The following is a 26,665-nucleotide window of genomic DNA, read 5'->3' on the forward strand; positions in this document are numbered from 1 at the left end:
TGGACTACTGTCTCCACTGATACAAAAGATATTGAATACTCTGCCCAGAGAGCTGACTGATGGCTGCAGTGGCTGCACAATAGTAATTTCTATGCAATTGCAAAATAATGCAAATTATTCTTTCAATTGCCAGCACTTCTTGTGGTAACAATGCCTGCCAGTTACCACAGCTGTGAAGACAATGCATGTCATTGCTATAGCTGTCAAATACCAGATTTAACACCTGTTTGCTAATTTTGAAAGTGCACAGCACGGGCCGCAAAATAATGGCTTTACTTGGGATGGGATAGGAGTGGAAACCTTTGAAAAAAGGAAGTTCATATATATCATGAATGCGTACATTTTCCTGCTGAGGCCATCTCTTTTTTTGAGCGTCTTTTTCCTCCCTTCGTCCATGGTAGTCATACTCCATGTTGTTAAGATTATATTTTTGTTCCAAACAGACAGGTCTTGTCTTCAATGAGTTTTATATGAGGACATAAAAAACCTGACCCAGGCTTTTGCAGGTTGTTTTTGGTTCAGGTAACCCACCTGAAAATCCTAATTTTTGACATCTGCACATAACAGCTGGTAATGAGTATTTGGATTCTGAAAGTCTCTACTTTTTAATCTCTCGCATTAGACTTGTTAATAAGGATAGATGGAAAGCAGGTGTGGCAGTGGTTGTGGGGGTTATTGGAAAACATAATTGCTTCAACTATTGTTTTAAGCATTTCTTTTTTTTTTTTTTTTCTTCTTCCTGCACAGTTTGTCCTGCTTGCAGCTGTCAGTTGCAGCTAAGCGGGAATGCACAGCTTTTACATTTTCTTCACTATTTACAAATCTAAATGAATACATGGAGAAACTCCAGGATTAGATTTTATTTTTTTTTTTTTAAATGAAAAAAACTGAGCATTCAAAGTGAAACAGCTGAGCTGAAATGTGTTAACACACACTGTTTAATCCCTTCAGAACTGTGATCTATAGTAGCTGGGAGCCAGGGCCGCTTGTGTTCTGCTTCTGGCTCTAATAGTTACAAGACACAGGCAAGTTGTTCTAGACGTGTCTGCGCCGCACACTGCAGCGTAGTGCGGAAGTCCTCAGCCATAGCCGGTACTAGAAGTGGCAGTGGTATGGAGTGCTAGCTTACCCCGCAGAGAGCAATGAACCATCGTGTGTGGTCTGCATTAACCCATTTTCAAACATCGTATGGCAGAAACCATTATGTCTCACCACCTGATGAGTACAGGCTTATGTCAGCATGGCTGTTGATGCCCGCACCAGGCAATGGGGTAGAATATAAATATATATTCGGTTCGTTTGATTTATTTTGACAACTCAGACTTTCATGAAACCCATCCGAGACTAGTAATGAGTTTGCTAATTCGGGTTTGGTTATTAATGCACAGATTAGAACCTGCCTTGCAATGCAAAAATACGAAGAAAACTTTTAAAAGGAGAAATATCATCGTGCCAAAGCTTTCTACAATAACATCCGTGCAAACAGAAAAAGTTATTCTTTTGAGAGAGCTAGCTAAATGTTTTGCTATTTTCTGTACAGAGGGTTGTGACCTCATAAGAGCAAATAAATATTTGCAGTCTACATTAGAAAAAAGAAAGCATTTCCTGTTAATGAAATAAAAAGGAGCAATTAGGTTAAATAGTGAATGTATGGGTTAGTTTGAAATCTCAAGGTATGTATCAGGATACCATAACATCAAATATCATTATAAATATTAACTGAGTCAGTAAATGGTTTTGAAGCTATTTATTATTGTGTTGTATGTGTATTGTTTACATCAAATAAACGGAGTCATTTACTCAACATATTTAGGGAAAAAATTCTGACATACCTTGTAAGATGTTGCTGCACAACATTTGGCCACAGATATTTTAGCCCAGTATTTTGGCACATGCTTGGGGAGAAGTTCTGAAGTGGACAACAAAAACATGTTCTTTTCCAGACGTTCTCCTAGCTCCTAACAGTTGTGACTCGGGAACTTCACAGTGCAGCCTTTCTGTTTAATAACCCCCAGCGGACAGTATTTTTGTGGAGTTGTCCACTCACTTTTTAATACTTATTCTCCACAACTGGTAACAAGTAATTTCACAGCTCAGCTAAACTCTCTTTTGTTTAGTCTCAACCTATCTCGGTCTAGTTGACTTAATGTATCCTGTTTATTGCATTGGGAGAGATGATACTATTCTTCCATATTTGCTCTCTCCGTGACACTTCTGGGTTCTCCAGCTTGAAGAATCCTAGTCTGCTTCACCAGAGATGTCACCGCGAGCCTCTGACTGTCCTTGCCTTCCTTCTCTCTACCTTTTCCAGTTTTACCACATCCTGAGACAGAGAAGCCATAATTGCATGCAGAATTAGTTTAAGTATATAAAATCAAATAATTTACATAGTTTAGGAATAAAATCAGTCTGGTTAGGAAGCATCTTTCCTGAGATCATATGCTTGCCTTCTATGTCTTGTGTTAACAGAGAGAAAGACAACTTCTAAAAGCTCGATATTAATATTAATCATCACATAAGCTTATCTTGCTGTTTTGTAATAATTGTTAATTTGTCATGTGACAGCTTAGAAATTGATGTCTCTTTTGCCTATCCTTATTTTGATTCCATAAACAGTTAGACAAAACAGACAACTTTAAACAGTTAAAAAGATAAAAAGATAAAACATCATAACTTTAGCAATGTGCACGAGAAACTACAGTGGTGCTGGGTTTGTCTTTCATTGCAAAAACAAGTCCCCCAGATTTCTTAGGCTTAGAGCATGGTGAGTCCATGGGGAAAGGATGGATCTTCACGTGTTCGCCCCAGCCCTTGAATTGGACCATGAATGATAGCAATATTTCTCGGGACTTCTCTTTGGAACCTGGAGATTGTCTGTGATCATACTGGCATTTTTGTTTTAATAGCATGTATTTACTCTGCAGTTGGGATGATATTATTTAACTTTTAGTTCTTTGCAGTATTTAATTTTATCTGCATATTCAGAGAACTCATATCACCCACACCCCTAAGTGCAGTGTCTGTCCAGCTGTCTCTCTGGGTTCCATTTCTGATGTCTGTTGTATAAAAGACAATGTTGACTGGAACAGTTTGCCTTGACGGAGGGCAATGCTACCAAATCTAGTAGTACTATCAGGTTAATCATGTTATTTATTGATTGAAAGTGAAAGATGGTATATCAATAAACACTCTGAAAAATCTGGTTATTTCATAAAGGAATCCAACGATATCCAGTCCTTCTCCAAGACACTTCCTATAAGATTCAGCTAACTAAATATAGACATCGGCTCTGAGCTGGTCACTCCAGCCTCCTTCTACAGTTAACAAAGGGGAAATAGGCTGCAGTATTCAATTTACTGAAGTTGATGTCTCAAATATTTAGGATGAATTGTACCCTAACACGTGCCTGCCTAGCTATAAAGGAAGCTCTTCCCTGCCCCACATTCTGCAATTGTAACCAGTAGATCTTCTGAAGTTACTAGAAATTAATTAGCTCTCTGTCCCTATTGTTATGGCTTTCTCAACACCATGAAAACGTGGAAGCCCCATTTCTTGCCCTCAGGAATGTTTACTGTGAAAATGTCAGTTCAGATATGAGGAAATAAAGAACAATTGTTATTCTTCAAACATGTTTTTGATGACATTTTTTATTCTCCATCTTAAAATTGTTCTTTGATGGTGATGTGACCTACGCAACAGTTGTTCAAATTGCTAAGATTTCTTTCATGAGACAATTTCATCATGGTTTGTACGTGTGTTTTCCCCTTCCCTTCTGGATGAATTATATCAGCTTTTTCAGTTTGTTCCACTAATTCCTTCAAAGAGGTTTGCAGGGTTTTTTCCCTTTTCCTTTACTCCTTCCCTTGCCCCACCTCACCCAGCCTCAACCCACCTCTTTTTTCCTCGCCTAATGGCTTTATTCTTCAGTCTGTGAATAGCTGTTCTGAATTCTACACAGATAATTTCCTCAGAATTAAGAGTCTTTCCATCACATGATACGATCTTTTACTTTTTTTTAAGTTAAAATTCGTATCAGGCAGGGTCCTGATTAGTACAATGCAAAATGGTTCTCTTTATCTTTGTTGTACTAACCAAATTATTTTAGTTAAACTTATACAATCCCATTGATTTTAAAAAGACTGCTTAGGTAGAAGCGAGCAGAGTTGAGTTCAGTACTTTGAGGAGCTGATATGGGTATGTAATGTATGTTGAAATCCACAATAAGAGTGACAGGGGTGTAGATAGCACTTCAAATACTGTCTCGCTCTCACAAATGAAGTTGTGATCTCATCACTGTCTTTCTCAGAGGTATTCTCAGCAAGGCTGTTACTACTGGAGGCAACACTAGATGCTTCTATTTATTCCTTTTGAGTATCTCACTGCCAGTGGCCAAATTATGAATTGTCCTTGTGTAGCTACACTCTGGGATAAAGAAAAAAGGTTTTAAAGTGAAATTAATGACCGTAATTATTCTTTTCATTATATCTTTTCATGACTGGTTTTGCAGTGGGAGAACATGTATCTGCTGTGCAGGGTAGAAAAATTAGAAAAATAATAACAACCATATTATTAGTAGTGTCCTGAGTTATTACTTTACCTGAAAAACAAGTTTGATCATTATTTTATTCTCTCTATTACATCTTTCATTTGCTTCAGTTATCAGTATAAGACCAACACGAGTGCTATCCCCTGTCCATTAACAAAATTATCAAGCAATTGTTTCATTTTTATGAAACTGTCCTTTCTTAGTATTCATTTTTGACACCCTCCTTCATTGTAGCCAACATTATCTGTCTGTACATATTTTTATGTCTCACTCATCATTATGCTATCATAATCCTGTAGACTTGACAACATGTTATTCAAACATTACTCCGGCATCTTATTTTGAGTGTGGGAATGCAAAGAAGATATAACACCATGAAGTTATCATAGTCCTTTGAAAGTGTCTGTCACTTTGATGGGAGCCAAAAATTGAATCTCAAACGAAGTGAATTTTCTTGGCAGGTTGCTTTTGTAATAGCTCATCTGTTTTACAGTTCTGCTGTCTAGAAAACTGTATCTTGCCCCCAGTCTGGAACATAAGAACAGCAAGTATGGGACCATTCTGATTACAAGAATTTACAAGTACTTTAAGCCATCTGTGGTCTGATTTTTAGAGGTATAGAACACCAACAGTTCCAACGGGGACTGGTCACCAAACCAAGGATACATGTGAAGAAACCCCAAGGACTGATGCCATCGCTTCCTACCTCTTTCTCCTTCTTATTTACCCACTTGTTACATGTTTCTGACTCCTTCCCGGAAAGGGGAGATGCTGTGAGCTCTTGTACTCATTTTGGCCAAGCTAAGAGCCCAAGCTAATGAGATCCGGTCACACGAGGGTTCAAATACGTTTATTAACTTCGCCTCCATGTTATAGACAAAGTGGTGTTAATACTCCCAGCAGCTAGCACAGCAGTGTCCCTGCGGCACTGGGGGCCAAGAGAGGAAGCATATCACTATAGTTAAGAGCCCATTGTGGTACTATGGTTAATAGATACATTCCGCTACCTTCAAAGAACATATTTTATGGAATATAATATTTTTTCTAGAAATCACGTCAACCGTTTAGGCTCCTAATTGTTCCTGAAAAAAGGAGGTGAGAGACTGAATATTTTAGTACCTTGTTTAAAGATATGTTATTGGTACAATCAGCATGTTACCATTTAAAAGGCCTTGCTAATCAGTGCTCTAGAACATGCCTCTGTACCTCGGTACTTGTCTGATATTTCAGAAATAGCTCCTTCAGCATAATACATGGAATTCCAATGAGTATACACTTCTTGATTAATGTGATATTTTGTCAAGTTGTTGACTCTGTAACATTAACTTTTTAACCTTAATTGGAAAAAGTATTTCTGTGTAGCAAGGATAATCAAAGGCAAAATCAATCTTGCTTTTTATGAAGAGAATTATTCACCGTGCATTAGGTATTTTGCATTATTTAGAGGATACTTGTTTTTCCACAGCTAATTGATTCGATAAATGGTCTTTTAGAAGCCTAAGAAGGATATAGAACTTGAAAGCAGGGATTTAAATGGTGCACGTCTAAACTGCTGTGGGTTGATTCAAAGCATTCATTTTATGTAAGTGTTTACTCGTCTCTCTCAAAGTAATTTTTTTAATTTGATGACATGACATAAGTATCACAGTGCCACTGATTGTTTAAATTTTTTTTTCTGTGTTACTCTAGCAACAGTAACAACACCCCACGCAAGAGACTGAAAATCTCTTAAACTCATTGTTTTAGGTGGATGCTTTAGCTGAATCAATACACCAGAAGGAGAGAGCAAAACAGTCTTGAAGACACTTCAAGTGCATATGGAGAGAAGAGAATGTGGTCCTGCCTGCTATTCTATGGTCCTGATTTTAACCACTGTCTTAGCTCTGAGCCTAATGTATTGGAAAAGTCTGGCCTTGTGTGGAACATACTATGACTAATGTTTATTTTAAACTCCATCAATACTATTTTATTTTTTGATTTAAAAGATATCTCAAATTAAGATACTTCTAATTCTGTACCGAAATGTCAAAATGTGGCACAGCAACTTTAGAAACTCATAATTGACTGTGAAATCTTGTGTTTCAATGCCAAAAATTAATTTGAGAATGCTATATCTAGCTCTTTTGCACAGTGATTTCTCTTAACACATAAAATGATGCACATATGTTACTTTTTACTAATATTTATATAAAACATCTTTATACAAAAGCAATATTTGGTGTGGATGGACCATACTTACATTGTTGATCAACTATTACTTTTAAAAGTGATTTCATTAATGAAATTTAGTAGTCATAAAATATATTTTAAAATTAGTGTTTTCCCTTGTGCCAGCATTAATACTTATTTGGTGATATACTCTACATAAACACGCTGTATTATCTTACCCCTTAGCCTTTATTTGTCATTTCTTAATTGCAAATTGATGAAGAAATAGAGTAAAGTAGCTATTTCTATTTGGCACAGCGTAAGTGATGGATGGAAGTGACAGGGAAAATGAGGATGTTTGTTGCATGGCAGTTGGCTTTTGTTTTACGGGGATTCATTGTTGCTTGAGGGAACCTGTAATAGAACATAAGCTTTTCTATTGAATTGACTAAATACCTGCATAATTTTTAGAGGCTGGCTATATGTTAGCTTGTGCTTACTAAGAAGCTATTTCTTTACACATTGCTTTTCTTCATGTACGATTGAGATATAAATCTAGAAGTGACCAGATCTATAAGGTGCTTGAAAATGGACATGATGGAAAGTACTAAACCTCTCTTTTGTTGCTATCTATAATGATTTTTTTTGTCATCAAATGCTTTCTGTATTTTTTATCAAATCTAATTTCCCATCCTTTTCTTTGATTTATTTAAGCAGATATTGAAAGAAAAATGAGCACTCATGATGTTAATGGGAAAAAAAAAAGTGTAAACCATTTCAAAAGTTCACAGATTTATTTATTAGATCTACTTATTTGAAAAAATAACATACTTGTTGCTAGTCAAAGAATCAATGCCACATTATTTTCACTTCCTAAGGGAGTAACAAGCTGCTGTCCTTAGACCCTAATCCTTTGAAGGCTCTTTGTAGGAAATTATGCATGTGAACAGGATCTTCCTCTGGGAAAGCTGCAAACACTGTGATTCATGAATGGCATTTTTTGTGGGGTAAAACTTCGTCATGTTGAGCAAGCCATTGTGGAAACACCCCTACCTTTGTAGGAACTTGCTAGAGAAATCCCTAGGCAGACTGACCACAAAACCTTCTGCAGATACCCAGCCACGTGTGTCTTCAGATACTGAAAGAATCTCTCTCATGTTCACTTGCAACTGCTGGAAGCATGTCAGAGTTAAACCCCATCTTCATTTTTGGAGCTTTTCTGTTTTCCTTATTTTTCTGCCTGAAGTACGTGGACTGAAATCTTCATGCTTGAGCTCAAAATGAAGCATACAGTTAAAATGCTAATCTTTATGCTGAAAGCAACAAGGGAAGATCTTCTAGAGAGCAAGCATGGTAATTAGTAAGATAGTAATTATGAGAAAATTATCAGTTTCTGCTGTTCTTTTGGAAATCACTAACAAGTCACAACCAAATAAAGAAATGAGTGTCAGGATAAGCCACCATATGACCATATGGCTTATTGCATTGAAAGATGTGGATTAGATGTTCTTACGATGGGTTGGCTATGATAAAACTGCAGTGTGGTAAAGACAGCTGAGGAAGTTCTGTTACTCTGTCTCATAATAGAAGAAGAAAATACATAATGAAATGTGAAAGTCTGATTTAACTCAGTGAATTTATTATTCTACTTACTATAGTGACATTTTGCATTCCCCATATAGATTCCATGCCTTGAAACGCAACACTTCAAATTGACGAAATTGATCCTAACCAGTGTATTTCTCTACCAAGAGGAGTTTTAGTATCCTCTTTGAGCAGGTATGCTAAACAGCTGATATTTTCAATTTTTTTTTTTCTTCTCTCCCCCTCCCCTGCCTTTTTTGTTTGTTTGTTTGTTTGTTTCTAATTGGTCTTACACAATGAGGAATGAATTATGTGGAAAATCAACTCCAGGAAGCTTATCTCAATGAAACTTAAGAACAGGTAGCATGCATAAATTAGGATGTATTATATCTAGATAAACTTTATTGTTCAGGTTAAGAGAAAATACAGAGAGACCTAAGAGTATACATCAGTTCATATTTATGTAAGAGCGTTAACAAATTTGGTTTAGTTCTCCATGTAGACAAACTCATAGGTATGTAAAGGGAAAAGCTCGGGTCCCAAGAGGAGTATGGATGACTTTAATATATGCCTAATGGTATGGAGAGAAATTCATACTATTGTAGTAAAGATTTCTTGATTTCATAGACCTAACAGACTTTATTTGTTTCCAAAGGTTTTTGTACTGAAAATGTGTTTATAATAGAGGCTAGAAAAACATATTGGAAATCTTAGTCTGCACTTCAAAGATATTTTCTGAAAAATTAAAATCAAACGATTTTCAAGACTTTGTTTGGGAAAAAGGAAAAAAGAGCAATGTACCCTTAAAAATGTGCTCACTGTAAGCAGAAGAACACAATTTGGCATCTGATATTTTTACAGATTTTAGTTACCTAACCAAATATTTTCACTTCTTGGTTTTATTAAAGCTGAGAAAAAATTCTTCTCAGAACAGGATCTCTTACACCCCACTCTAAATTAATTTGTTGTGTGTTCTGGACTTCATACTCCAAAAATCACCTCTGTCTCTGAGGAGAGACTTGCCCTGCTGACATCATGGCTCTGATGCTGAGGGGATGAATCCTCAGGAAAGAGGAGGGACAGGGTGCTCTCCTCTCGGGCTAGACCAGGACTCATGTCATTCACTGTGTGTCCCTGGCTCCTTGGAGCCCAGTGCATGGCCTCATCTGCTCTACGTTCAGTAGGGATCAGGGGTAATTTGATCAGGTGGTTTAAATGCCCACATCTGTCTCCAAGGGAAAGCCTGATGTTGGATCCTTCACGTCTCCCTTCACAAGTTCATTGCTACTGCATTTTCTCTCCATTCCTCTTTTCTCTTTCTCTTTTGAGAGGAATGCCATAGTGATAGTAACAAAAACTGGAACCCTTGCTAAAAATGCATTCAATATTTCTGCATGCAATGGACTTCTGGACAGCATTTAGGTGCTTGCTGTAGCTGAGAACATACATCTCCAGGGTTTCTCTAGCCTTCTGCAAAGGATCTGTACGTAGTGATAAATAGCATTATGCAAATCAGACTTGCTGTACTTCACTCCTATAAAATATGCCATTTCTATAAAGAGCAACTTTGAAAGGAGAGAAAAAGCAAAACTCAAGGGATTATATTGTACCTATCCAGTGGTTTTCTGACTATGATATGCATGTATGTATTTATTCTTAATGGGGGATGCTTATCCCCGTATTGGCCCTCTTGGAGATGTATGGGCAGGCAGGACGTTGCTCTGCCCCAGGGGCCAGCCCAAACTGTGTGGCACGGGGTGAGCAGAGCTGCTGCCATGCTCCCAGTGTCTCTACAGACATAGCTGTGGCTCTGCATGTCTGCGAGCTCCTGAGGAAGAAGGCTTTGCCTGCTGCTCCATGAAACACAAAGCAGGGCTGGGGATGGGCTTGCGACCAGGGATGTAAGTCATTGCTCTAGTTTAGGCCAATAAAGGCCCCCATAAATTAAGTATGTACCTAACTTTAAGCATAATTTTCAGTTAGATACAATAATCTGCTCCACCTCTATGTAAGAGACACAGACATTTAAGAAGGCCAAGGAACAGGAATATATTTTTTCCCAAGGGTCCATGCAAAGGTCTTGCAAGGTCTGTGCAGATCCTCCTGGAAACTCTGCTAAGGCACATGGAAAATAGGGAGGTGATTGGTGGCAGCCAACATGGCTTCACCAAGGGCAAATTGTGCCTGACAAATTTGGTGGCCTCCTATGACAGCATTACAGCGTTACAACATTGCTGGATAAGAGGAGATCAACAGATGTCATCTACTGGGACTTGTGGAAAGCATTTGACACCATTCCACAGGACATCCTGGTCTCTAAATTGGAGAGACGTGGATTTGACTGACGGACCACTCAGTAGATAAAGAACTGGCTGGACGGTCACACTCAAAGTGTTGCAGTCAATGGCTCCATGTCCAAGTGGTGAGCAGTGCCAAGTGGTATTCCTCAGGGGTCGGTACTGGGACTGGTACTGTTTAACATCTTTGCTGGAAACATGGATGTTGGGATGGAGTGCACTCTCAGCAAGTGTGCCGATGACACCAAGCTGTGTGGAGCAGTTGACATGCTGGAGGGGAGGGATGCCATCCAGAAGGACCTGGACAGGCTGGAGAGGTGGGCCTGTGCCAACCTCATGAAGTTCAACAAGGCCAAGTGCAAGGTCCTGCACTTGAGTCGAGGCAATCCCAAGCACAAGTACAGGTTGGGTGGAGAATGGACTGAGAGCAGCCCTGAGGAGAAGGACTTAGGGGTGTTGGTTGATGAGAAGCTCAACATGAGCCAGAAATGTGTGCTCGCAGCCCAGAAGACCAACCACATCCTGGGCTGCATCAAAAAAAGTGTGGTCAGCAGGTCGAGGAAGGTGATTCTGCCCCTCTAGTCTGCTCTTGTGAGACCCCGCCTGGAGTACTGCATCCAGCTCTGAAGCCCTCAACATAGAAGGACACGGACCTGTTGGAACGAGTTCAGAGGAGGGACATGAAGATGATCAGAGGACTGGAGCACCTCTCCAATGAAGAAAGACTGAGAGAACTGGGGTTGTTCGGCCTGGAGAAGAGAAGGCTCCAGAAAACCTTATAGCAGCCTTCTAGTATCTGAAGGGGGCCTGCAAGAAGGCTGGAGAGGGACCTTTTGCAAGAGAGTGTAGAGATAGAACAAGGGGGAATGGCTTCAAACTGGAAGAGGGTAGATTTAGAATAGATATTAGGAAAAAAATTTCACTATGAGAGGGGTGAGGCACTGGAATAAATTGCTCAGGGATGTTGTGGAGGCTCCATCCCTGAAAGTGTTCAAGGCCAGGTTGGATGGGGCTTTGAGGAACCTGGTCTAGTGGAGGTGTCCCTGCCCATGGCAGGGGGCTGGACCTAGATGATCTTCAAGGTCCCTTCCAATGTAAACCATTCTATGAATCTGTGATAATTTATCTCTATTTTATTCCATTTTTGGTAGTAGAATGCAATTTTATAATAATTTGATCATAGCCAACATTGCTGAAAAGAAACCTTGTGAGGTTTCTGCTTTTCAGGAGTACTTTTCATCCTTAACTCCTAGAAAGCACCTATCATCTATCATCTGCTTCTTTATTTATCCATGCACCTTTCAGTACCTGGTTCTATTGCCCTCAAAGGTGTCGAGATGCCCAAATCACATTTAGATGTTGCCCCGAAATGACTTCTTCAGGATCAGATTGAAAGCATCTGAAGAACAGAAAAAATCTTTTCTCCTGCTATAATGGCAAGTCGATTCATTCTTTGTCAGTTTAATTGTAACTAGATCCACAGATGTGGATGTGGAGTAACGGTTCAAGACATATCTATCTTCAACTCAGATGCATTACGCAGTCTTTTCAAACTGCTGCTGAGGTAATCCTTTTCTTTTTTTTCTCTCCCTTAACAGAAGAGTTCAAAGCTCTTCTAATTGCAAACGACCTTGAAAGATTCTCCCTAGACAAAGAAGGGACAAATTAAAATGCAGCTTTCATGGCATTTTCTGCTGACTTCTCTTGTGCTCAGAATTCACATATTTTCATTTATTTATGGAGTTTTGTATTGTTTATTATACTGGAAAAAAATAATATCCTCTGTATTTATTTATTTTTTAAAAAAAGTTAACAGTGAATAGAAACACCTACTCTGAGACCAGGAGAGTCAGTTGATAAGGATGGGAAACTGTCATTAAAATGTATTTTAATTGAAATTTCAAAATGTTCTGCTTTTTTCTATCTCCTCTTCTTCTTAAGATCACTTAAGAGCTCATCTATTTTATTCTTCTTTTCTTTCTCTTTGGAGAAATATTAAAGATGTCAACTAGGGAAGCCCAAAATTGCCATTATTAGACCCTGAGTTAGTTGCTTATAATGATGAAACTTTAATGCTTTTTTTCTGAATACTTTATTGCTAGACGTCTGCTTCAGGTTTTATCTGAAAAAATTCTTTTAAGCTTTAGCAAAAGTAGTACAGTCACTTCAGAGAGTGAGTAGCAGAAGTGCTCAGTGGTTTGCCAGTTAATGTTGGTAAAACCTTTTTCCCAAGAAACACTGGAGTCACGGAGTAGGGGTTACAAAACAGCACAGGAAACCGCTATGAGATTTTTCATGGAAATCCTCCATTTGTATGAGTTATGAGCAGTAATCTGGGAGGGCTCTGTGTTTCTAAAGATGGCCTGGCTCTTGATACAACATATTTCTTATTAAAAATCCTTTGATCCAATTGAGCCATGCACACAGATACAGAATCCTCTCGTCCCCTACTTCCTGCAATCAGTGATCCTCTCTTCAAAGTCCAAGATTGCTTAATAGGGAAAAATACTATAATAGAAGTGTTTCAAGGTGGAGATTTTATTTTATTTTATACTGAAATTTTTTGCCCTTGATGCTCAAAGACTTTAAGTCTTTAAGAATAGTCTGAGTTGCCTTAATTTGGTGGCAACTGATATTTTGGGGCAGGACAGAAAGAATGTAGTTTACTTACAGTCAAAAAACTCTGGAGACGGATGTGCTTTGAGGAACAGGATATTGGTACGTGGAAAGCGATTACGGATAGATCAGTGAGTTTCACATGCGTCTTCCCTCTACAAGTGACTAAACATATAATGTTAAGATTATACTTGGCCAACAAGAAGATCACCTGTAACATTCTGATGCCTGCTCCTGCTTAGCAGAAAAGTAATAGTATTTTTTGCAGTAGTATATCAAGGGAGTCTTTTACTGGAGCAAGTAATTCTTTCATTTTAATGCAATTTTCTCCAATGAAAGAGCACTGTGCAGAATGGACAGCTGAGAAACGAGAACATATGGTGTAACTGTAATTCATTAAAGTTTTATTTATTTTTCTACTACTGCTATCAAGTTTCCTGCCTTTTTAGTTGGCTTTAGTATGTTATTAAGGAAGACAACAGGCAATATCAGATTTGTGGCCAAACATCATGTAATTGTGGTTAGGTTTCTCAAAATGTAGAGTCAAAACCCGTTGTGTAAGGATTTCAGCATGACTTTAGTGAAGAGCCATTCTTTTTGAACTTTTCTTGTCCTGTTCACACATAATTTAAGCTCTTTTATTCAAAAAACACCTCCTAGAATACGTGGGTGTGTGCTGCTGACTTTAATGGGTTCTGGTCGTGCTCAGGACACCCAGGTGCTATATGAAGATGATTTACCACTGCTTCCTTTTCATTACCTAAATTCTTTTGAAGAACTAAGTGTAGCAGTTATATGATCACAACTAGATATATCAAGAAAATTATTGTCTTTAAATTATTTATGTCATTTTAATAATTTCTCTCATTCAGTCTGGAAAAACGATGTTGTGAAATTACAGTTCAGAACTCAACTATCTAAGGGACCAGAGAGACTGGTGTTTTCAGTAATAAACAATGGCCTTCTGCATGAAGCCACAGGAAAGAAACACAGCATCTACTATCAAAAATCTGTTTTGGCTGAAGGTTTGTGATCTATAAATTGCTTTTAACAATTGCCAGAAAGTGAAACTGCAAACAAGAGATTCTCAGGTGACAGAGCACACTTGAGCCTCACAGCGTGGTACAGGGAAAACATTTGGATTTGTTGTGGTTAAACCACTAGTCAACAGAAGGAGTGCAAATGTACTGTACACCTTGCAGTAAATAAAGTAAAATGAGCTTTAGCTCTCACCACAGAATTAAGGATTCCTCCCAGGCCTACCCCCAGCTCAGCTCTGCTCCTCTCCTTGTGAAATTCATCGCTGTTCTCCATTGCTGTTTATTCCACTGAAAGCAGAAACTGTTTGCTGGGGATTTTGTATTCGGAATTTTAATATAAGAGCGGGTCAGGAATGCCTGTTATTAATTTAGGGAAACTGGTACCAATGCCTGAAGATAAGACTGCCTAATTGATTGGCACTGGTTTCCAGTTGTTTTCCAGATTGAAAGTCTGGGCTGAATTTCTGTGTGCTGCGTGCTTGCTTTGGGGTGAAGTTCCTTGGAGAGCCTTATTAGGAGATTTAGAGAATTATTTAGAAATTCTTCAGAATGAGTTGTTTACATTTCCTTAAATTGTTTGCTAAAATGAAGTCCTAGAAAACACTAAAAACCTCTAATATTTGTATATTCATGAACCCTTCTCTGAAGCTATAGTCTATAAGGTGGTCAGTTCACACAGTTTCAAGCGGAACTTGTTAGGCTTTGGCAGCAAAACCCTCGGCTGGTTCCCTCCGCGCTGGGTCTGCTCCAAGCCAAGACTGCAATTGCATTCAGGGTTTTTCTGCCGTTCCATCTCCTCAGACAGGAACTATTTCAGCTGCAGTCTCCTTTAACTACCGTGGCACACGCAGCAGACCTCGATGCCTGTCTCAGAACCTGAGGCTGTCTCAGGTGGCGATAGATACTATATTTAGGCACCTGCATTTTACTTTATGATCGGATAGCTTAGTAAAACCTCCATTCTAAGTAAACGAGTTCAAATAAGATATTCAGAAATGAGGCACGTTGCAACACAAATAAGTCTTCAAAAGTAAAAACAACTAAAATATAGAGGTCGGGCTTAGCAATATCACATGTGTTAGGAACTAACCAAAGCAGCCCTGCCCATTTATTTGGCTGGCTTTATCCGTAACCCAGCAGAGTAAACAATCTCAGGCATTGAAGCAAACAGATGTTTTAAATCGCTGGCTTTTTACAAATGTGATTGATTCTCTGTAGTTTAACCTAAGGTTTCCCTAATTTTGATTTAAAAGATTAAAGGATCACTTTAAAAAATATTTTAGTTATCGTATTTTCTAAAAATGCTTATTCTGGTATTTTTCTCTATGTAGTCAATGCAGCGAGACTGCTCTTCCAGGCAAATTGATAAATTCTAAACAGAACCTATTTTGCCAACTCCCTGCCCCCAACCCAACAAAACCCAGGAAGAACAGGAAGAAAGAGAAAAGATAGCTTATTCAGTTTTAAAATAACAGGAAAATTTTAAAATAAGGTGTTTACAATTTAAATCTGCCGTCTGTGTAACTTATGTAAGCCTAAAATCAAGCTTTATTAAAGACCAAGCCTTACTGAAAAGTCCTAGCTTTTATGGAATCTAATAAGAGAGTAACATACTCAAAATGCCTCTTATTTGATGGTTATTGTCTACTCCTTATTACAGGTGGGAATCAACAGAATGCACTAAACTTTAAGACAAATATTGCACATGGCAAGAGATCTTAGTTTCAGTTTCTTTCTTGGAAGCATTTTAAAACTCCTTGTTCTTCCTGTATTCTCTTTTTCTTGCATTTGAAAGCATATTTGCTTAATCTATCTTTTTTTTTTTTTTTTTTTTTTCTGATCTTGGATTTTCCAAAATTTGCTTACATCTTTGTTAAAGCGTTCTTCCTAAAATCAGGCACAATATTTCAGTTGCTGAGTAGAGCAAAGTAATTATTCCTGAGGTCTTCTGTTTCTGGGAGTGAGTTTTATTTCTTTTTTGAGACAACGTTATGCCATTCATTTGTAATCAGTCTGTCTGTTGTCCATTGAAACTCCCAGACCTTTTGCTGCTTTAATGGTGCCTGACCAACTACTCATTATCTGAGGAGTAAGACAGATATCCAGGTCTCTCTTCTCTTGGATATTTCTGCATAGAACAGTGGCAGAACATCCTGTTATGTGGGTACCATGGCCAGACCCTTGGCTTTGCAAGGACCTCCTCTAGCCAGAACCTCCAAATCAGTCTGATTTTCCTTGCAGCAACCCCAGCAATGAGATATCTCCCTGCCTCCTTTTATCAGGTGATTTTATTATTGCCCTTACAGGTTTTTACAGGGCTGGCAAGCTTCTTTACGTGGCCTATTCCTTAGGTTTGAAAGGTAGGACCCTATCAAGATGCTTAGACATGACTGTGTCAGTGAGTGAAAGTGCAACAGGAGAAGACATTTCTGAACAAGGCTCTGGGGTTTCCACGCCTGCTTTCCTCTGGTTCTGTGGGATGGGGTTGTGTTTCACGGGGCTTCTGCCCAGCTCCTTTTCCTGAGGGACCCCATCTCCTTGCAGCTCCCTGACCCTCGCCTCTACCCACAGCCACCTATGCCCGCTTCAGGGTTATACTGGTATAGTCACCTGCTCCCAGGCTAACCCCGCATCTGGGACTTTTGGATGCTTATCTGAAATGGCATTTGCAGTTCATCGTCCGGCTCTGCGCAGGAATGCTGAGTGTGCTCTGCTGCACGGGCAGTGACACAGGGTGGCACTGCGCTCTGAGGGACAGTGCCTGCAAGCAACGGCCACTGTGCTAATTTGTTAATGGAAACATCCAGAAAGCCTGATAAGAGACTTCAGAATTATTTTTTTTGTAGGCATATAAGTTTAATGTATGAACTTTATGTATGTATGTATGTTTATGCAGAAGGTAGTACTTCCTGCAATATTTATAGTCTTGCTCCAAGAGCTGCCTTAAAACACATTAAAATGAACACAGTGTGGGTCGCCAGTTGACACAGAGGCACACACAGCTTCACTGGAGCTATGTTAGTTTACAGCAAAGATCTGGCTGAGGCGTTGCAGAAACTAGAAGGTTGGAGCCTGGAAATAAATACCTGCAAAGTGGATTTTGAATTCCCCGGGTCTGTGAGGTAGAGGGCATGTATAATGTTACTCAACAGAGGTAAGTAATGCAAGTGAAGACAGATGAACCAACCTCCTCAAAGTAAAATATATGAGAAATCTCAATTAATTAATTATTTTCTAGGGAAAACTCAGTGATTCAAACTCTCCTAGAATCAGTAGCAAAAGAGCTTGTAACTTTTTTAAAAGGACTCTTGATTATTCAAATAAATTCAGAGCACTTGTAATTTTAGCTTTCTATTTCTTCTCAAAAGCACTTTTGGGATGTTCTAGGGCAAAATCCATTTGTCAATACATGACACGGGAAAAATTTTCCCACATCACTTTGCAGCTAAGAACCTTTCAGAAGCAGTTGATTCTCATCCTTGTTGGAAGATGCATTGAGAATTAAAGACACAGGAGTTGTGTTGCAGTTATCTGTTCATATGTGTTAAAAGCAGGTATACATGTGCTGAAATTGAATTCTGGAGGTTTTTCACCTCATAAAGTATTATGATGATTACAAAACATCTTTTTCTCAATTCCAGACATCATTTTATGAAACCACCTACAGGCTTTGTAGTGGTCTCTAATCATAAAAAGTATTTTAGATTTAGTATTTGGAAAATATCCGTCAGCATAAGGACAGGAGGACTTCAGAACCAATCACCAAAAAATGTGAAAGATGTGAAGAATCTCAGCAGGGGCTACTTGTAAATAGTGATGTAAATGGTAACAAAATACCAGTGGATGGGTAAAATGAACAGTTAGAGATACTTATTGCTCTGAATAAATCTATTTATGCAAATATTTAGAGGTAAACAGAACAGCAACCTCCTTGTGAAGTATCTTTGTATTATCTTTGCTAGGCACTGATGTGACTAGATACTAAACCCTTCATTAAAAAATTACAAATAACTTGTATTTTTTGTTGATGCTGCCTCAGTGGGACATGATATCTACAAGCGCAGAATTTATCCTTCTTTGTGTTGTAGAAACTTGGAAGCACGCTTGGAAACACCCCACCCCAGAACAGAAAACATAACACATATTCCGTAGCAGGATATGAGTAAAGACAACACTGAAGACAGAGGCTGATGGGTATTGGAAATGGCCCCCTCCCACCTGCAAAAAAAGCATGTTCAGGGTGGTGCCATAAGTAGCTCACCCACTAAAGGCTCGCTCCTCGTAAGGCCAAATTCAGCACACTTTGCTGTCATTCGGTCTTGTATAATTTGTTTATTGGGAAACAGCTTACAGAATTGAAACACTGTATAAAGTAAGGGATCCTAAACAGGTTTATTTCTTTAGATTAAATTAAAAACAAATGCAAAAAAAAAAACCAGAATAAACCCCTCCACCGCCTTTGCTGAGGCAAAATGCTGAAACTGCTTTGAAGCCTCTCACAACACGTGAGATAATAACCTGAGAAGTTGCAGCTGGGTAAGGATTTGGGTGGCTTTTTAAGGGCAGCGAGTGGACCATTTCAGCTGAGTGTTTTAACAGAAGGCTGCTGGCAAACAGGTTAACAATGTCTCAAGTTTGTGTTATGATGGGATATATAGTAATGGGTTATATATGATGCCCTCAGGAGGGCAGAGAGGTCATAATATGGTGTGTCCTATTGACATCATCCAAGCTCTCATGGCTATGTTAAATCCAACTTTGTTAGTGAGAACAAAAGATTTTGCAAGCTGTTTAGAATTCCCGGAGCTATTAATATTTTTGGGTTTTGGGTATATCTTGAGAGGATCAACATAAAATTATTCTTTTTTGCTCTGTTCAATTTGTACACTTCAGAAAACTAATTTTTATGCTTCCAGAGAGCAAGTTAAAGTGATCATATTAGAGTTTACAAATTTCTGCAACGTTGTATAGGCAAAATTGCTTAGTTAATTTTCAGATAGCCTGGAAACTGAATCTTAATTGTATTTGCAACTGAAATGGAGAAAGGGCACCTGTTGAATATTTGCTGACATTTCAGATTGTAGTCTGCAAAAAATGTTAATTAAAGCAGCGGGTCATATCTTGTGGTGTCAAGGAGATGTGACGTTTTCTTTACTTGGAAACAATAACGTGTTTTTGACTGCTACTGAAGTGCAAACCTGACAGCTGCCAGGAAAGGGCAAGGCAACCACGTACTGACAAGATTTTCGCTTGTTCAGTATTATGTTGAAGACCTAAGGAAAATAAGCATCCTGGGGAACAAAGTCGTTTTGCTGTGATGAAACCGAGACCAAGTGTTTACAGCTCCTCCTATATGGACTAGACTTCACTTAAATGCACAGTGAGTTTCTAGATTGATTTACACAACTGAAAATGTACACAGGTGGGTAGTAAGCTTGCACAAGTGATGTTGTAATCGTAGTGGGTGATATTCTGTGAGCTGCAGGATATCCATGAATGTCAACAGTGTTGTCTTAAAGCCGCTTATATTCAATTGTTTAATTTTCTCCAGAAAGAAAAATATTCTCCAATCTGAAAAAAAAAAAAAAAAAAAAGCTCTGCTTACAGGAAACAAACAAACAAAACCACTCTGCCCCCAAATGCAAAGTATCGGAGAAATAAACAGATGTGGAACTGTGTCATTTCCTAAGTCGACAGAGCTCTTGACTGAGCTGGTGGGCAGTGACTTGGGTTGCAGATGGACTGCTGGGGGGGGAGGGGGGGAACGTTTTGGTTACCTTCCAGATCTCCTCTGAACGCAGCCGCTGATGTCCAGTCCTGCAGCTGACATACAGCTCAGAAAAAGCTTGCCTAGAAGGTCAGACAGCTCAGCTGCCCATCAGGAGCCCTCTTTTCCTCCAAGACATCAGCTGCTAAGCAGTTTCATTGCTTCTCGGGAATGTTTTCCCCTTAAGACTAGTGGTGCCAGTTATCTGGCAGGGTTTGAAGCTACAGGCCTTTAATTTCCCTCCGAGCTATACTTCCTGACAAGGCAAGAAGAGCTCTGGATCTTATCAAACCATACGCTAGGACCATGGTTGTAGATTGCAGAAACGCTTGTAAGGCAAATAGGTAACAAACAGACTTTTGCGGGTTCAGTTTAGCGTATGGCAATGCCAATGGCTTATGCCATAAAGAGAAATTCTAGATCTCTTATTGACTGATGAAATGATACCGCTAGTGCTTCAAATGTCAATGCAGTAATGTACACGGGACGCTTGAAGATTCTGCTTTGAGAGAAGGATACTACTAAAGCATTTTTCTTTATCCCAAAGATATTTTTATTGCTGTTATTTGTAATATATATCTCAGAAGCTTGAGAATGGAAACTGCTGAATTTTCTATACTTTTTGTCTTATTTGTATGTGAATTCACTAGCACGTCATGAAACAATGTGCCATTGCTATTTGAATAACTAGGTCTTCCATTTTTCCTTGAAAAGGAGGAAAAAAAAAAAGTGGTAGAGGGAAAAAGATAAAGGAACATTTGTTTTGAAGAAAAATATGGAATTAGAATGTTTAAATAGTGGGAAGAAGGACTGTGCTTGGAACTTATCAACCTTCACAGCCCCTCTGTTTATTAGGCAAATGAGATATCAAGTCGGTTTTTACTTTTAGTCTTAAGTCTTTCTTTCCTGAAGTTAAGTAGTATCTGAATATTAGCATTATCTCATACTGAATTGTACTGTTTTTCCTCATGTTATAGAACATTTTATTGATTCAAGTAACACCTCTGCAGTCAGTCTAATTATGGGACGAAGTATTAAATGATTTGAAAATCTAGAATCCACTTTATGACTTCTCTAAGAATTTAGTGTTCTTCAGTCCTTTGCCTTCAGATATCTTCTAGATCGTGTGCTAATTCAGACCTGAGGTCATTTTGCAATGGTCCTAAATAAATGCAAAATCCAAGGAGCTGTCAGTCCATTTTTAATCCATTTTTTATGTTCTTGTCCTAGTGGTACAGGAAAGATTACAACATGGTCTTAAAATGAGAAAGGTAAATACATGGCATGTTTGGAATAGGGTGAGAAATGTTTTTATAATTTACTGCTACTCTTCAAAGATATTGCCTTCCCAGCAGCTAAGGACCTGATACAAAGTACACAGAAGTCAGGGAAAAAGAATAGAATAGACTTTGATGATCTTTCTATCAGGTTATTTTATTTCACATACTGTGGAAGTATTTATACTGTTTATGAAAAATTTTGAAATGGTGTGTCCCCCAGTTTTTATTTGAATCCCTTATAAGGATTCATAGAGAAGTGATGTTAGCAGATTTATCAATCCTTCTGATAGATTCAAAATTGTTTTCAGTTCATCTCAAAGTCTCATTTTTTCCAAGGGGAAAAAACAAGCCAAATTCCTTAACCTTTGCACATGATTTATAGCAAATCTGCTGCATTTAATCTATTGTTCAGACTCAGTTTCATTTGTCTTGCCCTACACTGCACTTTCTGTAAGGCAATAACACAGTTTTCTTTGGCTGATTTATGCTAGGAATGTAATTATGAAATTCCAAGTCTGGGTCCTGAACTTCTTTCTCAGGCTGTGCCACAGAAAAACCAAAGTCCCCTTTGAAACAGAAAGAAAGGGAGATAAGCCAACAACAAGGCCATTTCCTCAGTCTGGAAAATCTTTTGCACCAGTTGTCATGGTTTGGGCCGGACTGGACACTGAGGTGAATGACAGATGCTCTCCCTTACCTCTCTCTTCAGAGAGTGGAGGGAGAGAGAGAAATGGACGTTAGTTTAGAAAAAAACTGAACTACTTTAATGAAAATATTAATAATAAAATAAAACTAAAATAATGAAATACATACAAAACCATACTGAGCTCCCGGGATAATGATCACGTCATTGGCTGGCACTGGGGAAGTCCCAGATTGAATTCAGTGACGGACAGGAACTGGATCCCAGATCCGGGTTCAGGGATGCACAGATCGGGATCAAAGGCAGACAAACAGACAGAGCCCTCCTCGGACATCGGCCATTGAAGAAAGAGCGCTGACCCTTTGATCCCTCAGCTTTTATACTGAGCATGAGGCAGATGGGATGGAATACCCCATTGGTCAGTTTTGGGTCACCTGTCCTGTCCGCTCCTCCCCGCAGGTGGGACCCCTCTACGCTTTTCTGCTTCCGACCCTCCAACGGGGCCAGTAACAAAGTCAGCTGCCCTTGGGGCTTACAGCAATGGGTATAAGCAGGAGCCTCTCCCCATCCCATGCCTGGGCATCACCTATAAACACGGGTCTGATCACTCTGAGAGAGAACACTGTCTGCACAATACACTGTTGATTTCAGTAGTTAGTTAGAAGAGGCTTAGCTAACAAGTAAAATTACCGAACAGAAAATTGGTCCTGTTTTACCTCAAACCAGGGCAACAGTTGTGAAGCCCTACAAATACGTTTTAGTGGCCGTCCACAGGTCATGGGGAAAAAAGAGTAGGAAGACGACACAGCAACTGTGGGAAGTGTTCTCACCTCTGAACTACATAGACAGCCAAAGTCAGTGTGGTCTCCGTGTACATAGTACACCTGCTTTTGTTGTGGACGACTGACTGACTCATGGATTATTCCAAGAAAAACACACTCACTTAGCTCTGATGTCATAAGGGCATTTTTTGCTCCGAGAGTTCTGTGGCTGGCAGATACACTAAGTCCCACCATCCACGTTGCATTTCCCTTAGAAATCAAGACTGCTCTTCTGCTCAAAGAAATCAAGAAACTAAGCTAATTAACCAATTTTTTCAGGCCATGTGAACGACAGCTAAAAATATAACAAGCAGTTGAAGAAGGAAAATGTAAACAATGTATTAAATAGGGAAAAGAAATTAAACACAATAAAGTAGAAAAAAAAATAGAAACACAATAGATATTTTGCTCTTGATAAAGGAGAGGAGGAGAAGACGAAAGAAATAGCCTGACTAATTATGAAAAAAGTAGACATAGAAATATTGAGGAAGAAGTGACAGATATGTGAGGCAGACCACAGTTTTCAGAAACAGCTTTCAGAAACTGCATAAGATTTCATTACAATCTTCTATGTGCTGGGACAAAGCTCAAGTCAGTGTAGGAGAGCTTTATTACGATTACTAATATCCACATAGGAAACAATTGAAACAGATGAAGAGAGGTAAGACAGAAAGCCAAGGATGACCAGAAGAGAGTTCTATAGAATTACTACTAGAGGTCATCCATGCAAAAAATACAAATCTCAATAGACGGTGATCTGTTTGTCTAGGAGACCTAATAAGCAAAAAAAGGAATAAATGTATTTACAATGATTGTGTTTGTGTTGCTCTTGAAATTTCCAGCTTACTTATATATGATCCTCCTCATTTAAGCCATGCTTTAGAAATGTACATGACATGAAATATTTGTAGAATATCGCCCCAGTAAGGTATAAACATACATCTACTGTTACAGGGTTTGTGTCTTACGCTGAGGGACTACAAAATAAAATAAAAGAGACATGAAAAGTTGTTTAGAAGAGTTAAAAAATAATTAGGCTGTTACAATAAAGCTGAAGATTGTAGAACTGTTAATTGCTAAATGAACTTCCTTTGTTAAATTTTCTGACATAAAATGTAGAAAACAGATCTTTGGAAAGAATTATTTTAAGGGATAACATTTATTCACATTCAGAAACTAGTAGTGAGAATACTAACTACTGTTGTGGAAAAATGCCACCTTTCACATCTCAGCATGGAATCCATTTTAAGCATGACACTCATTTGTAAACTCAAAGAGTCAAGGCTGTAGCTTTGGGATTATTCTCAAAAGTAATCATTGTGGCTATGAATGTGTTTGAAAAAATTATGAAACCCTAACATTATAATGCTATAAAGATTAAACAGGGCAATCCAAATGCTCATTTTCATTCCAAGATGCTATACTCAACATAGAGCATCATTGTTAATGTGAAAGACTTGGTTAATCAAAGTCTTTCCTTACATAGAGTACAAGAGACGCAGTGAAGTGATTTAACCTTCAGAGCATCAGCTCCTGTAATTGAACCACACATTTTTATTCATTGGGAAACAAGGCAGTCTATGGGTGGTTTATTGAAAATGACAGAAAAAAGAGGACACGATTTTGTTAAGTTCAAGAAGAGAGTGTATCATATTTTAGTATAAGGTTATGAAGATACCAGGCAGCTATTGAATATACCTATAAGAACATGAATAAAATCATCACTTTTTCAAGTGCATAGAAATAAAATACAGTTATTATTATCAAAACGGAAATAGTCAGGTGCAGGAGAACATCCTTTTATTGATGTAACATCAGGGGATTCAGTGTATTAGGGAACTGTAAACAAACCTTAGTACAATGAAAAACATGTGCTTCGTGATAACAGTACCTAAAGACAAGTAGTTTATTCTCATTTGTATTCTGTGTAGGCCAGGAGAAACACTTCTTCACAACCAAAAGTTGTAATTGAATAAAAATATGCAATTAGCTGCTTATACACCTGTGGACACAACTGATTGCAAAGAGAGCATAAAAGGCAGAAAAGATCAAGAAGAGACTGGAGGAATATTTGAGGATCTGAAAACTAAAAAAAATAAATCATTGTCAATCCCCTTCAAAAATGAAACAGGAAAGCATGAAATATTTTTAAAATAAAATAAGCAAAGAAGTTGGTGTTCTCTTTCGCACAAGGCAATAGGCTAGAACAAGAAACAACAGGGCAGAATAAAGCAAGCGTAAAATGTGTATTGATGTCAAGGAAAAATTCCCAATGGGAATCTGCTGGGGAATGACTGCAGAATATTTTCCTAAGTGGAATAGTGGTATTGCTGTTACTTGGGTAATTTAAAACTAGCTTGTGTGATGCTTTAAAGCTTACAGATCCTGAATGCTTGGTTTCACACCATGAATGGTGCTTTCATTTTTTTAAAAAGAAAGGGATTATTTTCTCAATGTATCGAGTGGATGAAGTCACCTGGCCTTATTTCAAGACACGGGCTCAGGCACAGTCCCTGGCTCTGCACTTCAGCACCCATCTCAGCCGGGCTGCCCGACCTTGTACCGAGAGATGCTTGCATGGGTTCCCCACTCCCCTGTCTGTGACCAGTCACTGGAGGGACGTGAACTTTCCTGGGCTCCAGCACAGATCCTGAAGCAGATGTCTCAGCTTGGCCAGGGAGATAGGGATTCCCAGGAGGAGATCACCAAGCACCCACATCCATGGACACATAGGAATAGCTGAGAAAAGGTGGGCTTTGCTCTGACTCAGAAACACAAACCTGTTCTCCAACACGAGCAAATTTGGGTAATATTTTAGAGGATTCTGAACTTTACCCAGATCTTTTCAATATGGGAAAAGCAGGGAAACCTACAGCATCTCAGGAGAGTATCTAAGCTCTAAGGTAATTTGTGCAGGAATACTTTCCCTCCATCCACCTGAAACTGGGTAAATGTGCAACCAGGAATACCATCCAGAAGACAGCAGGCAAAGAACAAACCTGGCTCTAATCTGTGGTTCTGGAGTCTGCTTCTTTTTATCTGTAACATAAAAATGCAAAAAGCAAGGGCATGTGAAAGAAATGTATAGATGCTTTTTAACAGAAACAGAGAAAATTAATAAACAGAAAAGGCAAAGCTGAAGTGCTTTAACTAATTGTCTTAAACTTCTGTGCAAGATTCTTTATCTTTGAACACTTGTTCCTTTGTGAAGGATAATGTTAATAGGATGCTCACAGCGATCACTGCTAATGAGGAAATGTTAAGTTCAAAATGAAAACGAGGAGTTACAGGCTCAGGCATGTGTATGCGGCTTTTATGCTATGAACTCTTGAAGACACGGAGGGGGATCTAGATCTGGCATAGAATATATGCTGTACTGGATGTAGACTGAAGTGCTGTTTAATTGCCCATAGATTGCCTGAGTGCGACATATGCGTACTAGTAACTTCTATCAATAAGATGCTGTAGGCCTACAAAGGTGTTCACTTGGATATGCTCAAAGCCTAGTGCCAAAGCTCTGTATAGGTATCTTTTAATTATTCATTCAAAAGTCTTCTTAAAGTGTACACAGTGAAAAAAGAATATACTATTTTTTCTTTATTTGTATGCCTTTATGGGTAGATACATAAGTAGCATGATTTTGTCAAAATTAAATATGTGAGACTAAATTTCTTCCCCTCTTTTCAAAGAATCGTAGAATTGTCTAGGTTGGAAGAGACCCTTGGGATCATCGAGTCCAACCATCTACCCTACTCTACAAAGTTCTCCCCTACACCATATCCCCCAACACCACATCTAAATGTCTCTCAAACACATCCAGGGATGGTGACTCAACCACCTCCCTGGGCAGTCTATTCCAATGCCTGACCACTCTTTCTGTGAAAAATTCTTTCCTAATGTTCAGTCTAAATCTACCCTGTTGG

Source organism: Vanellus vanellus (genome assembly GCF_965231255.1).
Source record: "Vanellus vanellus genome assembly, chromosome: 2".
Taxonomy (NCBI): Eukaryota; Metazoa; Chordata; class Aves; order Charadriiformes; family Charadriidae; genus Vanellus; species Vanellus vanellus.